Source organism: Hyla sarda, chromosome 4 (genome assembly GCF_029499605.1).
Source record: "Hyla sarda isolate aHylSar1 chromosome 4, aHylSar1.hap1, whole genome shotgun sequence".
Lineage (NCBI taxonomy): Eukaryota > Metazoa > Chordata > Amphibia > Anura > Hylidae > Hyla > Hyla sarda.
Window position 1 is genome coordinate 60,211,290 of NC_079192.1, and position 15,461 is coordinate 60,226,750.

A 15,461-nucleotide genomic window follows, 5' to 3' on the forward strand; every position below is an offset into this window, starting at 1 on the left:
TTTGCTATTTTAACACTAATAGGTTGCATATATTTATACTTACTGACCAAATAGTTTATGAAACTTATACTCTCAGATGTCTACTTTATTTTGACGTCATTTTTTTGTTTTTAATTAACATTTTAAATTAGTTAGAAGCCTTTGTAAAAAAAAAACTTTGAAAATTTGAAAAGTACATCTTTTTTTATGTGCTATGCAAGGTTTGCAGAAATTAAAAGGTAGTAGAACATAGGAACACCCCCCCAAATGACCCCATTTTAAAGACTAGACCCCTAAAGGTATTCGCTGGGGGGTACAGTGAGTATTTTAGCACCATAGTTTTTTGGCAGGAATTATTACAAAGTCAATGTTAAAAATTCCAAATTTGCAATTTTTCACAAATGCATCATTTGGGGGGCATATTTTTTGTACATCACTTCTGATATTGAAAGAAATGCACCCTATATTTTATTTAGCTGCTTGTCCCATGTTCGGAAATACCCCCGCTTAGGCCATATATGGTTCCTTGGCCGCGTGGTAGGACTCAGAAGGAGAGGAGCGCCATTTGGCTTTCAGGGCAGAACAGTACCCCACCCCCACAAGTGACCCCATTTATATACCGCACCCCTACAAGTCATTGGCTGGACCAGGGACCTCTCTGATTGGTCCTTGGTCGGCTGGCAGTATAACGTGTCTGTCTGTGACAGTTAAGGCTCCTGATGGATATATCCGCCATGTTGTGGGAATAAGCACCCGCTCATGGCGAATATATCCATCACTGCTGCGGCTGGGTAGCTCAGTGTGTCCGCTCATGACTGCCGGCGGGAAATCCGCTGCTATGAGTGGACACACAAAGCTACCCAGCCGCAGCAGGGAGCTCATTACCGTGACTGCTGCATAATGTGTAGGATCACATGGGGGACATCCGCAGCATATAACATGCTGCGGATGTCCGCCAATGCAATCCTACACATTATGCATTTTTTTTTTATTAGATTCATTTAATAAATGTATTTTTAATATATATATATTTTTTTTTTTTTACACTTTTATTACATTTTTTTTTTTTTACACTTTTATTTTATTTATTTATTTTGTTTACACTTTTTAATGCTTTGGAATACTTAGTATTCCAAAGCATTGCAGTTATATGCTGCCTGCCAGTTTTCACTAGCAAGCAGCATATCAGGACTTGCCTCTGGCATGTCCTTTCAGGCAATACCCAGGGCAGACCTGGGGGTCTTTGTAGGACCCCCGGCTGCCCAGGTATGCAGCAGCACCCCACGATGCTCCGGGGTGCTGCAGGAGAGACAGAGGGAGCCCCCTCCCTCTGTCAGAACTCCTTACAGCGCGCGGTCAATTCTGACCGCAGCTGTAAGGGTTAAACTGTCAGGAGTGAAGTGAACTCCCGGCAGTGCGGCAGGCCCCGGCCAGCCGCGGCCACACACAGCACCCCGCGATCGCGATGCGGGGTGCTGCAGGGGTGACAGAGGGAGCCCCCTCCCTCTGTCATAACACTTACAGCCCGCGGTCATTCCCGACCGCGGCTGTAAGGGTTAAAACTGCCGGGACCGAAGTTTACTTCGGTCCTGGCAGTGCAGCCTGTGTGATACAGCCGAGTCCCTGCCGCAATCTCGTGGGTGCACTGGGCAGCACCCACGAGAAGAATGGACGAGAATAGACGTCCAGGTGCGGGAACGCCCGCCAACCTGGACGTCTATACTCGCCCATGGTCGTTATCGGGTTAACTTTCTGGAACGAGTTGAATTGAAAAAAAAATGTTTTCCACCATAGTACCTCTTTAACATGCTCCAGTAGAAATCAAGGTCATATGTGTCATCATCCTCTAATCTGTTAAAAGAGTACCTGTTGTCACGATTCGGCTTACAGGTTGTGGATCCACTGTGTCAGCGAGGGATTGGCGTGGACCGTGCTGGTGGACCGGTTCTAAGAGGCTACTGGTGTTCACCAGAGCCCGCCGCAAAGCGGGATGGTCTTGCTGCGGCAGTAGCAACCAGGTCGTATCCACTAGCAACGGCTCAACCTCGCTGACTGCTGAGAAGGCGTGGGACAGAAGGACTAGGCAGAGGCAAGGTCAGACGTAGCAGAAGGTCGGGGCAGGCGGCAAGATTCGTAGTCAATATGGATAGCAGGAGGTCAGGTAACACAGGCTTGGACAACACTAAACGCTTTCACTGGCACAAGGCAACAAGATCCGGCAAGGGAGTGCAGGGGAAGTGAGGTGATATAGCCAGGGAGCAGGTGGAAGCTAATTAAGCTAATTGGGCCAGGCACCAATCATTGGTGCACTGGCCCTTTAAGTTTCAGAGAGCTGGCGCGCGCGCGCCCTAGAGAGCGGAGCCGCGCGCGCCATTACATGACAGCCGGGGACCGGGACGGGTAAGTGACTTGGGATGCGATTCGCGAGCGGGCGCGTCCCGCTATGCGAATCGCATCCCCGCCGGCAAAGTCAGTGCAGCGCTCCCGGTCAGCGGGTCTGACCGGGGCGCTGCAGGGAGAGAGACGCCGTGAGCGCTGCGGGGAGGAGCAGGGACCCGGAGCGCTCGGCATAACACCTGTCATCAAATAAAATGTTTAATATAGTGTTCCTTGTGTAATTACCACTCACTTTCCCATTCATATGCTTTTAAAATTATAAACATAAATATGTTTAAAAGGTAATAGAAAAAACAGCCACTATGTAGCTCCGTACTGTTCCCTGCCACAATTAATACAGTGAGTTCTGTCTCCTCCCGGCATGGCAGGAGACATAACTCAGGAATTGATTTTCTGCACTGAGCTTGAATGTCAGTAGAGATGAGCGAACTTTTGAAAAATTTGATTTGGCCGATTCGCCGAATTTTCGGAAATTTCAGTTCGGGCCGAATCTATTTGCGGCAAATTTATATTAAAAACGGCTATTTCTGGCCCACAGAGAGCCTCGATAGGCGTGTATAACACTTTGCTTTGTTCTAACATGCATATGGAGAGTGCTGTGGTAGTGAAATAATAATGTTATTCAGTATGACATGCAGATTACAGGCACCGCTATTAGAATCACTACCGCAGAGCGGCATAATGACAGAGCCTAGAGGTGGCTGAGTCATGAGACCATATAGTGGAGGAATTTCACAGCCTAGAGGTAGCTGAAGCCTGAGGAGACTATATAGTGGCAGAATGGCACAGCCTGGAGCTGGCTGAAGCATGATAAGACCATATAGTGTCTGAATGGCACAGCCTGGAGTTGGCAGAAGCACACGGAGACCATTGAAAATTAAGATTGTTAAATTGAAATGTAAGATTTTTTAAATTGAAATTGAGGATTTTTAAGTTGAAATTTTAACTACCAAGTTTTGTAGTCCGGGGCCCCAGCGTTTGGGTACAAAGGTCAAATGTCACATGACAGCACAATGACAGAGCCTGAAGGTGGCATCAGTATGAGGAGATCATGTAGTGGCTGAATGACCTCCTGGAGTTTGCGGCAGCATTGGGAGACCATATAGTGTCTGAATGGCACAGCCTTAGGTTGGCTGAAGCATGTGGAGACCATATAGTGTCTTAATGGCACAGCCTGGAGCTGGCAGTAGCATGAGTAGACACTAGGGGTCCACAATCCCTAAGATTAAAAGATTAATTTTGTGCTACCATAAAAATTTTCAGGCCCAGGACCAACAACATCAGAAAACCATATATTGGCTGAATGACACATCCTGGAGGTGGCTGAATCACTAGGAGACTCTATAGTGGCTGAATGGCACAGCCTAGAGGTGGCTGAAGTATGAGGAGACTATATAGTAGCAGAATGGCACAGCCTGGAGGTGGCTGAAGCATGAGGAGACCATATAGTGTCTGAATGGCACAGCCTGTAGTTGGCAGAATCATGAGGAGACCATAAAGTGTCTGAATAGCACAGCCTGGAGTTGGCAGAAGCATTAGGAGACCATTGAAATTTAAGATTTTGAAATTGAAATTAAAGATTTTGAAATTGAAATTGAGGTTTTGAAATTGAAATTTTAACTCACAAGTTTCAGTGTCCCAGGCCCTGTCGTGTGGGTACAAAGGACCAAATCAAACAAGGAGTCACTTGTCACATGGCAGCACAATGACAGAGCCTGGAGGTGGCATCAGTATGATGAAACCATATCGTGGCTGAATGACTGCCTGGAGTTTGTGGCAGCATGGGGAGACCATATAGTGTCTGAATGGCACAGCCTTAGGTTGGCTGGAGCATGAGGAGGCCATATAGTGGCTGAATTGCACAGCCTGGAGTTGGCTGAAGCATCAGGAGACCATAAAGTGGCAGAATGAGACAGCCTGGATGTGGCAGCAGCATCAGGAGTCCTGAAAGTGACCCTAATGCAGAGGAATTTCTGAAACTGGGGACCAGCACCTTAATTATGTTTTGCAGTATCCATGGCAGCACAATGAGAGAGCCTGGAGGTGGTAGCATCAGCATGAGAAGACCATAGAGCAGCACAATTAGAGAGCCTGGAGATGGCAGCATCAGCATGAGGAGACCATATGGTGGCACAATGACAGAGCGTGGAGGCGGTAGCATCAGCATGAGGAGATCATAGAGCAGCACAATAAGAGAGCCTGGAGGTGGCAGCATCAGCATGAGGAGACCATAGAGCAGCACAATGACAGAGCGTGGAGGTGGTAGCATTAGCATGAGGGGACCAAAAAGCAGAACAATGACAGAGCATTTAGGTGGTAGCATTAGCATGAGGAGACCATAGAGCAGCACAATGACAGTACTTGGAGGTGGTAGCATTAGAATGAGGAGACCATAGAGAAGCACAATGACAGAGCCTTGAGGTGGCAGCAGCAGAATGAGGGCCATGCCAAGTGAGGGTTGTGTCTGAGGAACCCACCGACTGTTGACTGGGGTGTCGGATGTCACTTGGGATGAAGTGGATCACCGAGTGAACCGATCAATCATGGCTGTCACAATCCCCTACTCTGCTGCGACCTCTGCCTGTGCCTGATGAATTTAGGCCTCTGCCACTCCACTGTGCACTTCCTGGCACTACTCTGCCTGATATACTTATTGCATATATGAGGGGAGTACAATACGTTTCACTTTGTTTAAAACAGTATTTGTCTAGAACAGCAGCAGGTGTGTACTGTTGGCTGTCCTTTAACAGTATATAGGCCCTTGACGGATTAACAGATACAAAATAGTACACTACTTAGATGTACCTATGTGGTATGCACTTATGAGGGCAGAAAAATGCGCTACAGTAAACTTAAAAAAAGTATCAGAGTACAACACCAGCCAGTGAGTACTTTTGCCTGGACTTTCACAGTATCAAGGCCCTTGACAGATTAACAGGTACAAAATAGTACACTACTTAGATGTACGTATGTGGTATGCACTTATGAGGGCAGAAAAATGCAGTACAGTACGCATAATTTTTTTTAATTTTAGTTAAACACCAGCCGGTTATTACTTTTGTCCTGATTTTCACTGTATCTAGGCCCTTGACAGCTTAACAGGTACAAAATAATACACTACTTAGATGTACCAATATGGTATGCACTTATGAGGGCAGAAAAATGCGGTACAGTACCCTTAAAAAAATGTATTTTAGTTAAACACCAGCCGGTGATTACTTTTGCCTGGCCTTTCTGTTATGATTCGGCTAGCTGGATGTGGATCCACTGTGTCAGCGAGGGATAGGCGTGGACCGTGTCGGTGGACCGGTTCTAGGGATGCTACTTGTATTCACCAGAGCCCGCCGCAAAGCGGGATGGTCTTGCTGCCGCGGTAGCAACCAGGTCGTATCCACTGGCAACGGCTCAACCTCGCTGACTGCTGAGAAGACGTGGGACAGAAGGACTAGACAGAGGCAAGGTCAGACGTAGCAGAAGGTCGGGGCAGGCGGCAAGGTTCGTAGTCAAAGAGGATAGCAGGAGATCTGGAACACAGGCTTTGGACAACACTAAACGCTTTCACTGGCACAAGGCAACAAGATCCGGCAAGGAAGTGCAGGGGAAGTGAGGTAATATACACAGGGAGCAGGTGGAATCTAATTAGACTGATTGGGCCAGGCACCAATCACTGGTGCACTGGCCCTTTAAATCTTAGAGAGCTGGCCCGCGCGCGCCCTAGAGAGCGGAGCCGCGCGTGCCAGAACATGACAGCCGGGGACCGGGACGGGTAAGTGACTTGGGATGCGATTCGCGAGCTGGCGCATCCCGCTATGCGAATCGCATCCCAGCCGGCAATGTCAGTGCAGCGCTCCCGGTCAGCGGGTCTGACCGGGGCGCTGCAGAGAGAGAGACGCTGCGAGCGCTCCGGGGAGGAGCAGGGACCCGGAGTGCTCGGCGTAACACTTTCACAGTTTCTAGGCCCTTGACAAATTAACAGGTAAAAAATAGTACACCACTTAGATGTAGGTATGTGGTATGCACTTATGAGGGCAGAAAAATGTGCTACAGTACGCTAAAGAAACAGCATTGCTGCAGACATAGTCACTGTGTAATAAACCAAAAATTGCAAAAAGACTCTCTCTCAAATACTATTAGGAATGGACTGCCGGGTATGGATTATACCATCTATAGACTAGTATAACCAGCAGACCAGTTGTTGTGGAATAAAGACACAGATTTGCCCTTACATATTGTTTCTCCCTCCTGTGAAAATGTTTCTGCAGCTGAGGCAACACACAGCTCTCTGCCCCTCTATGTAATACAATGCTGTTCACAGTGACTGAGGGGTTAAAGGGGTATTCCGAGCAAAAACATCTTATCCCCTATCCAAAGGATAGGGGATAAGATGTCTGATTGTGGGGGGCCCGCTGCTGGGACCCACGCGATCTCCCTGCAGCACCTGCATTCTATGCAGGGCTGCGTCTCCAGTTTCGGAAAACTCCGGGGTTTCCGGGACTGGGGACGTGGCGTCACGCCACACCCCCTCTATTCATGTCTATGGAAGGGGGCGTGATGGCCGTCACCCCCCCTCCCATAGACATGAATGGAGGGGGCGTGCCGTGGCGTGACGTCATGTCCCCAGTCATGAAAACCTGAAGGATTCTGAAACTGGAGATGCAGCCCCGCATAGAATGCGGGTGCTGCAGGGAGATCGCGGGGGGTCCCAGCAGCAGGCCCCCTGCAATAAGACATCTTATCCCCTATCCTTTTTATAGGGGATATGATGTTTTTGCCCGGAATACCCCTTTAATTGCTGCAGTAAGAATACATTTCTGTGCAAAAACACTGTGCTCTGTGTCCTTCAGAAGGCTGAGGTGACTAAGAGATGCTTAGTGAAATGCTGCTGCAACAAGCTTTTATGTATAACACACACACACAGCGATTTCTGTCCTATCTCTCTGCAGTGTAATGAATCATATGACGAGCTGCAAAATGGCTGGAAAATATATAGGGCTGTGACATCACAGGGGTGACTGGCTGTGATTCACAGTCATCCCGCTTACTTCCCTTCCCGTATGGCTTTCCTGCCTTCCCAGCGATCCTTGCCCCATGTACTGACATGTGGATCCTCCATTTTAGATGCCCTGGAGCCTGCACCGCAGTAAATGGGTTTAATGAAGTGATTTGCACCATAGAAATGCGGCGATATTTGCATTCGTTGCGAATCAAATTTTTCATGAAATTCGTAACAAATACAGGTTCGTCAGCTTAGATTCGCTCATCTTTAAATGTCAACTGCACAGAAAGTGAAACCTCCACAGATTCTCACAGAAAGCCACACAGACTGACAGCTGATAGCAATGCAGACTGAATGCTAAAGGAGAGCCTCACTGAAATCTGCACAGACTGAAACATTCACAGAGCTTGAGGTCTTCTATATATCACAATGTTGCAACCGTTTGAGGACGGAAGTGGTCCCTCTGCAGGCTTCAGTGATGTCCCTAAACCAGGGGTCTCAAACTCCCATCCTGCAGGCCATTTTCGGACCGCGGAGTTAAATTTTGCAGCCCGCATCAGGGATGTGTAATTTGTATAGCCCAACGCCCGGGACATGCAGTTGTGGGCTCCAGGCAGGTGACTTCTTCAGGCATTTAGCCCTGCTTCGTGCAAGCAGCGCTAAATGCCGGAAGACTTCACACAAGACTTTATGGGGGCGCATCATCTGCTTTTGCGATCAAAACACCCCGCCCCTTCCAATAGAGCCCCTTACCTTCACTTACCAGGCCCTCGCCGCCCCCCCCACCTGCACGTCTCCGGTTGGCCGACTGGCCCGAGAGGAGAGGAGAAGTGCAGCGCAGGACAGGTAAGTGTGTCTATGTGTGTGTGTGCGTGTGTGTCTGTGTGTATGAGTTGCCTCTCCTGTCCCATAGCTGTCAGCTGTCCCGCTCCACCATTCACTCACCTTTCTCATACGCTGCTCCATTCTTGCTGTGTGAGCCGCCGGGACGCCATCCATGGCAGGCCGGCGCGATGACGTCACATCATCGCGCCAACGCCCCGAGATCACATCCCCGCGGCTCCCACTGCAAGAACGGAGCAGTGCGTGAGATAACTGACAGCCGGAGAGAGCTGTATGGTACAGAGGAATTATTAAAACTTAGGGGGGGGGGCATGCACAGAAAAAGGCAAATTATAAGTGAGGGGCACATAAAAGGGGGAATTATAAGTCAGAGGCTCATTCCCTGGTTGGACTTGATGGACGTATGTCTTTTTTCAACCATACTAACTATGTAACTATGTAACTATGTCAGGGAGGCATTATATGGGAGGGGCGCATGTCAGGGGGCATTATATGTGGGGGGCACAGGACAGGGGGTAGTGAAATAATACTGTTATTCAGTATAACATGCAGATTGTTTTTGAAATGTTCTTCATGCCATGAGAATGTAGTGAATGCTCATCTGGCTTTTATATATCCAAATTATTTATATGCATTCTATTAAATTTTATTTAAAATCTTACAAGTCACTCTTCATCAGTTATAAAACTTAAACGTCTTTAACCCCATTTTGGCCATAAGGACAAATTTTATTTTTGCATTTTCTTTTTTTCTCCTCGCCTTCAAAAAATCATAACTTTTATATTTTCATCCACAGACGAGTATGAGGGCTTGTTTTTTGCACGACCAGTTGTCCTTTTTAATGGCATCAATCATTTTACCATAAAATGTATGGCACAACAACAAAAAAATACTATTTGTGTTGGGAAATTGAAACGGAAACCGCAATTTTTGAGGAGACCATATAGTGGCTGAATGGCACAGCCTGGAGGTGGTGGCAGCATAAGGAGACCTCTTAGTGGCTGAATGACACAGTGTGGAGGTGGCAGAAGCATGAGGAGACCATATAGTGGCTGAATGACACAGCGTGGAGGTGTCATCAGCCTGAGGTGACCATATAGTGGCTGAATGACACAGTCTGGAGGTAGCGGCCGCATGAGGAGACCATATAGTGGCTGAATGACACAGTGTGGAAGTGGCGGCAGCATGAGGAGACCATATAGTGGCTGAATGACACAGTGCGGAGGTCGCAGCAGCATGAGGAGACCATATAGTAGCTGAATGACATAGCTTGCAGGTGGCGGCAGCATGAGGAGAACGTATGGTGGCAGAATGATACAGCCTGGATGTGTCATCAGCATGAGGAGAACATATGGTGGCAGAATGGCACAGCCTGGAGGTGGCCTCAGCATGAGAAGAACATATGGTGGCAGAATGAGACAGCCTGGAGGTGGCAATAGCAGCATCAGGAGTCCTGAAATTGACTCGGTGAGTGGGGTGGTGGGTGGCAATACCAGTACCCAGTGACGAAGGTGGGTAAAAGAACTTGGCAACAGATGTGGGGCATCAGGCAGGTGGCAGGATCAGAATAGTAGCTGAGGCAAGTAAGAAGAAGAAAAGGGTCTCTTTTGTAAATGTGTTAGTGTGCAGGAACATGGTGGCAGGAAGCTAAGCTGGTCTCCCCCCCCCCCCCCTCCCTCCGGCCACACTCACGCGTCCTGCCGCTGATCCAGCAATGTTCAGGCTACTGGATGAAGAACTGCCCTCCTGCATTTGGAAAATATAGCCCCTGGTCTCACCTGAAATACGTGGACTGTAGCTGTAATCTCCCCCTGCCTTGGACGTGTCACCCGGATGTGTGCGGCGTCGGCGGCTTCTGCTCATGGGACCGCTGGCCTGTCTGGTAGGCTGATCACGTGGAGTGGAGAGGTGAAGTGTGGGAAGCATTGAAGTGCTGCTGCTGTTGCAACACGGTGGAGGGGGATTAAAGGTTTCTGCATAACGCACAGATCACAGAGAGCAAACTGGAAGTAGGGGAACAGTTGACTGTTGCTACTTCACTGTAACTCGGTGCAAGCAAAACAGAGAAAGCACGGATTGCAGAGCAAGTTGCAGAGCTGGAAAGGTGGTTCTGTGGTGAGAGCACAGACCCCTAACTGGAGAGGACAGGTCCACTTACACGTACAGGGGGAGAAAAGAAGCCCAGACTGAATAGGCTGATGAGAACATAGACCTGAACCTATGTCGTGGAGAGAACACCGAGGTGAAACCTGGAAGAAAACCAACCAGCAGGGGCCACAGGATGGGTGAGATTGTTCCATTTTTTAAATGCTTTTATCGCTTATTCCTGGATAAAATATAACCCTTAAAGATTAACAACAAAGGAGGAATCCATCTAGTTTTGTGGAAGTTGGAGACTTGTGGAAATTTTATAATTGTTGACAGGTAAATTTATGGTGTCTGTTTCTCTGACTTTTGGAATGATGCACTGATAATGCACTAATAATACTAACTTTGATATAATTAAAAAGGATAATACTGCTAACTGAGAGTGTGAGTTGTGATAACCTACTAACTTACTAACATCTAAAAGACTCACATGAGGATAAGCCAGAGCTGAGTGTGGAGTGGATACCACAATTGGATGGACTAAAGCATTGTTGATATAAGAACTGGTTAAACATTACATCAGAACTGTTTGCCTTTATCTTTATTGCATACGGGACAGGACATCAAAGTGATATTAGAACTATATACCTCCACTTGTCTGTTTTATGTGTAAAAAAATGTACACTACTAATTAAGATATAAGTAGCTTGGGCATGTTCCATGTGCATGTTGTAGATTTTCATAACTGTATTACATAAGTAAGTGCAATAGTACAACACAATAGGAAGATTGTTGAAATAACATACAGTCCATAACACAATTCAAAAGAGCAATTATGCTCATGCAACACAATAAGAGGATATGCCGATTCTTTAAACCAAGAAAAAATAAACAAAAGCAATCTTCAATCTTTAGTTTGCAGTAAAGTATCAATGGTGGGATAAGAAGGGAAAGGGAAACGTGAGGGGAAAAAATAGAGCTTAGATTGAGCTAAAATCAAGCTTTTGTGGTAACTGCAATCAGTCTTTGTGGAGGAATTGTAAACCACCTTTTTTAAGGTCGTGCTACAGAATCTCAATCCAAGTGAGGCCAATCCAAAATCTTTATTTTGTTTGTTTTAAACCCTTAAGGACCAGGCCCATTTTATTTTTCATTTTCATTTGTTCCTCCTTACCTTCTAAAAATCATAATTCTTTTATAATTCCACTAGCTGAGTACCCTGCGTTGCCCGGTTTTTCCTTCCTAATCCTTGTTGGGGAGAAGATAAACAAAGGAGGAAGCTTTTGACTTCATATCCTGTCCTCATATATTGTTGTCATATCCCAACCCCATATCCCGTCCTCATATCCCGTCCTCCTATGCCGACCTCCTATCTCGACCTACTATCCCGACCTCCTATCTCGACCTCCTATTTCGACCTCCTATCCCGTACTCCTATCCCATTCTCCTATCTCGACCTCCTATCTTGACCTCCTATCCTTACCTCCTATCCTGACCTCCTATGCCGACCTCCTATCCCGTCCTCTTATCCCATCCTCCTATCTTGTCTTCCTATCTCGACCTCCTATCTCGACCTCCTATCCCATCCTCCTATCCCTTCCTCATATGTCGTCCTCCTATTTCGACCTCCTATCCCATCCTCCTATGCCGATCTCCTATCCTGACCTCCTATCCCGACCTCCTATCCCGACCCCCTATCCCGTCCTCCTATCTCGACCTACTATCCTGTCCTCCTATCTCGACCTCCTATCCAGTCCTCCTATCTCGACCTCCTATACCGACCTCCTATCCCGTAATCCTATCCCATCCTCCTATCTCGACCTCCTATCCCGTCCTCATATCCCGTCCTCCTATCTCGACCTCCTATTTCCACCTCATATCCCGACCTCCTATCCAGATCCGTAATCTCGACCTCCTATCTCGACCTCCTATCCCATCATCCTATCCCGTCCTCCTATCCCGTCCTCCTATCCCATCCTCCCATCTCGACCTCCTATCCTTACCTCCTATCTCGTCCTCCTATCCCATCCTCCTATCTCGTCTTCCTATCTCGACCTCCTATCTCGACCTCCTATCCCATCCTCCTATCCCTTCCTCATATGTCGTCCTCCTATTTCGACCTCCTATCTCGACCTCATATCCCGTCCTCCTATCCCAACATCCTATCCCAACCTCCTATCCCGACCTCCTATCCTGACCTCCTATCCCGACCTCCTATCTTGACCTCCTCTCCCGTCCTCCTATCTCGACCTCCTATCCTGTCCTCCTATCTCGACCTCCTATCCCATCCTCCTATCTCGACCTACTATCCCGACCTCCTATCTCGACCTCCTATCCCGACCTCCTATCCCGACCTCCTATCTCAACCTCCTATCCTGACCTCCTATCTCAACCTCCTATCCCGACCTCCTATTCCGTAATCCTATCCCATCCTCCTATCTTGACATCCTATCCCGACCTCCTATCCCGACCTCCTATTTCGACCTCCTTTCTCCACCTCCTATCCCGACCTCCTATCCAGATCCATAATATGTGTACCAGGTATTGAAATATCTCCAGCTGTACTAAAGTTGTGTTGGAACATACATTTCCTATTGATTTGCAAGGGACTTTAAACAAAGAACCCGACCCTCACAAATGGGGGTAGTTAAGGGTTAAATTAATTATCCTATATTTTAAGTGGACATATAAGTAACATGTGACCAAGTATTATTGAAATATCTCCAGTCGTTTGTAAGTTATGCATCACTTATATTTCCCATAGACTTGTATGGGACTTTAAACAAAGTAAGGGGTAAGGGTTAAATTACCTATCCTATGTTTGTTGTTGACATATAAGTAACATCTGTGCCAAGTTTCATGTAAATATCTTTAGCCGTTTGGACATGATGCTGGAACATACATACATATATACACAAATACATACATACACATTGAGTTTTATCTATACACTAGCTGAGTACCCGGCGTTGCCTGGTTTTTCCTTCCTAATCCTTGTTGGGGAGGAAAATAAACAAAGGAGGAAGCTGTTGACTTCATATCCCATCCTCATATATTGCTGTCATATCCGGACCTCCTATCCCGTCATCATATCCTGACCTCCTATCCCGACCTCCTATTCCGTCCTCCTATCCCGTCCTCCTATCCCGTCCTCCTTTCCCGTCCTCATATCTCGACCTCCTTTCCCATCTTCCTATCTCGACCTCCTTTCCTGTCCTCCTTTCCTGTCCTCCTATGCCATCCTCCTATCCCGTCCTCCTATCACGTCCATCTATCCCGTCCATCTATCCTGTCCTCCTATCCCATCCTCCTATCCCATCCTCCTTTCCCGTCCTCCTATCCCGTTCTCCTTTCCCGTCCTCCTTTCCCGTCCTCCTATCCCGTCCTCCTATCCCGTCCATCTATCCTGTCCTCCTGTCCTGTCCTCCTATCCCGTCCTCCTATCCCGTCCTCCTATCCCTTCCATCTATCCCGTCCTCCTATCCCTTCCATCTATCCTGTCCATCTATCCTGTCCTCCTATCTCGTCCTCCTATCCCGTCCTCCTATCCTGTCCTCCTTTCCCGTCCTCATGTCTCGACCTCCTTTCCCGTCCTCCTTTCCCGTCCTCCTATCCTGTCCTCCTATCCCGTCCATCTATCCCATCCTCCTATCCCATCCTCCTATCCCGACCTTCTATCCCGACCTCCTATCCCGACCTCCTATCCCGTCCTCCTATCCCGTCCTCCTATCCCGTCCTCCTATCTCGACCTCCTATCCCTTCCTCCTATCACGACCTCCTATCCCGTCCTCATATCTTGACCTCCTATCCCGACCTTCTATCCCGTCCTCCTATCCCGTCCTCCTATCTCGACCTCCTATCTCAACCTCCTATCCCGACCACCTATCCCGACCTCCTATCCCGTCCTCCTATCTCGTCCTCCTATCCAGTCCATTTATCCCGTCCTCCTATCCCATCCTTCTATCCCGACCTCCTATCCCAACCTCCTATCCCGACCTCCTATCCCGTCCTCCTATCTCGACCTCCTATCCCATCCTCCTATAACGACCTCCTATCCCATCCTCGTATCTCGACATCCTATCCCGTCCTCCTATCCCGACCTCCTATCCCGTCCTCCTATCTCGACCTCCTGTCCCATCCTCCTATTACGACCTCCAATCCTGTCCTCATATCCCGACCTCCTATCTCGACCTCCTATCCTGGCCTCCTATCCTGTCCTCCTATCCCGTCCTCCTATCCCGTCCTCCTATCCCGTCCTCCTATCTCGACCTCCTATCCCGACCTCCTATCCCGACCTCCTATCCCGTCCTCCTATCCCGTCCTCCTATCTTGACCTCCTATCCCGACCTCCTATCCCGACCTCCTATCCCATCCTCCTATCGCGTCCTCCTATCCCGGCTTCCTATCCCGGTCCTCCTATCCCGGTCCTCCTATCCCGATCCTCCTATCTCGATCCTCCTATCCCGATCCTCCTATCGCGTCCTCCTATTCCGGTTCTCCTGTTGCGTCCTCCTATACTGGTCCTCCTATCCCGTCCTCCTATCCCGTCCTCCTATCCCGTCCTCCTATCCCGACCTCCTATCCCATCCTCCTATCCCATCCTCCTATCTCGACCTTCTATCCCCACCTCCTATCCCGACCTCCTATCCCGACTTTCTATCCCGACCTGTAATATGTGTGCCAGGTATTGAAATATCTCCAGCCGTACAGAAGTTATGTGGGAACATACATTTTCCATTGATTTGCATGGGACTTTAAACAAAAAACCCAACCCTCACAAATGTGGTTAGTTAAGGGTTAAATTAACTATCTCTCCAGCCGTTTGGAAGTTATGCAGGAAGTTATATTTCCCATAGACTTGTATGGGACTTTAAACATAAAGGGTTAAATCACCAATCCCAGTGGTGGGCAACCTTTTATTTCAACTGAGTCAAATCTCGACAAAACCACGATTGAAATTTATTTTGAGAGACACATTTTTAAAACCGAAAATAGATAGGATGGTACACTGTTTTTAGTTTCAATAAGTTTTTATTATATGTGGGGGCACATGACAGGGGGGGGGGTCCTGTCATTTGCCCCCACATATAATGCCCCCCTGCCATGTGCCCCTCATATATAATGCCCCCCTGACATGTTCCCCTTATATTTAATACCC

At 47.9% G+C, this 15,461-nt stretch overlaps 1 protein-coding gene across 8 annotated transcripts in view; it reads left to right on the forward strand.

The window, feature by feature from the left end:
* LOC130367991 (olfactory receptor 1G1-like) overlaps positions 1–15,461 on the forward strand; it is a 451,749-nt gene that overhangs the window by 381,010 nt on the left and 55,278 nt on the right. The window lies entirely within an intron of this gene.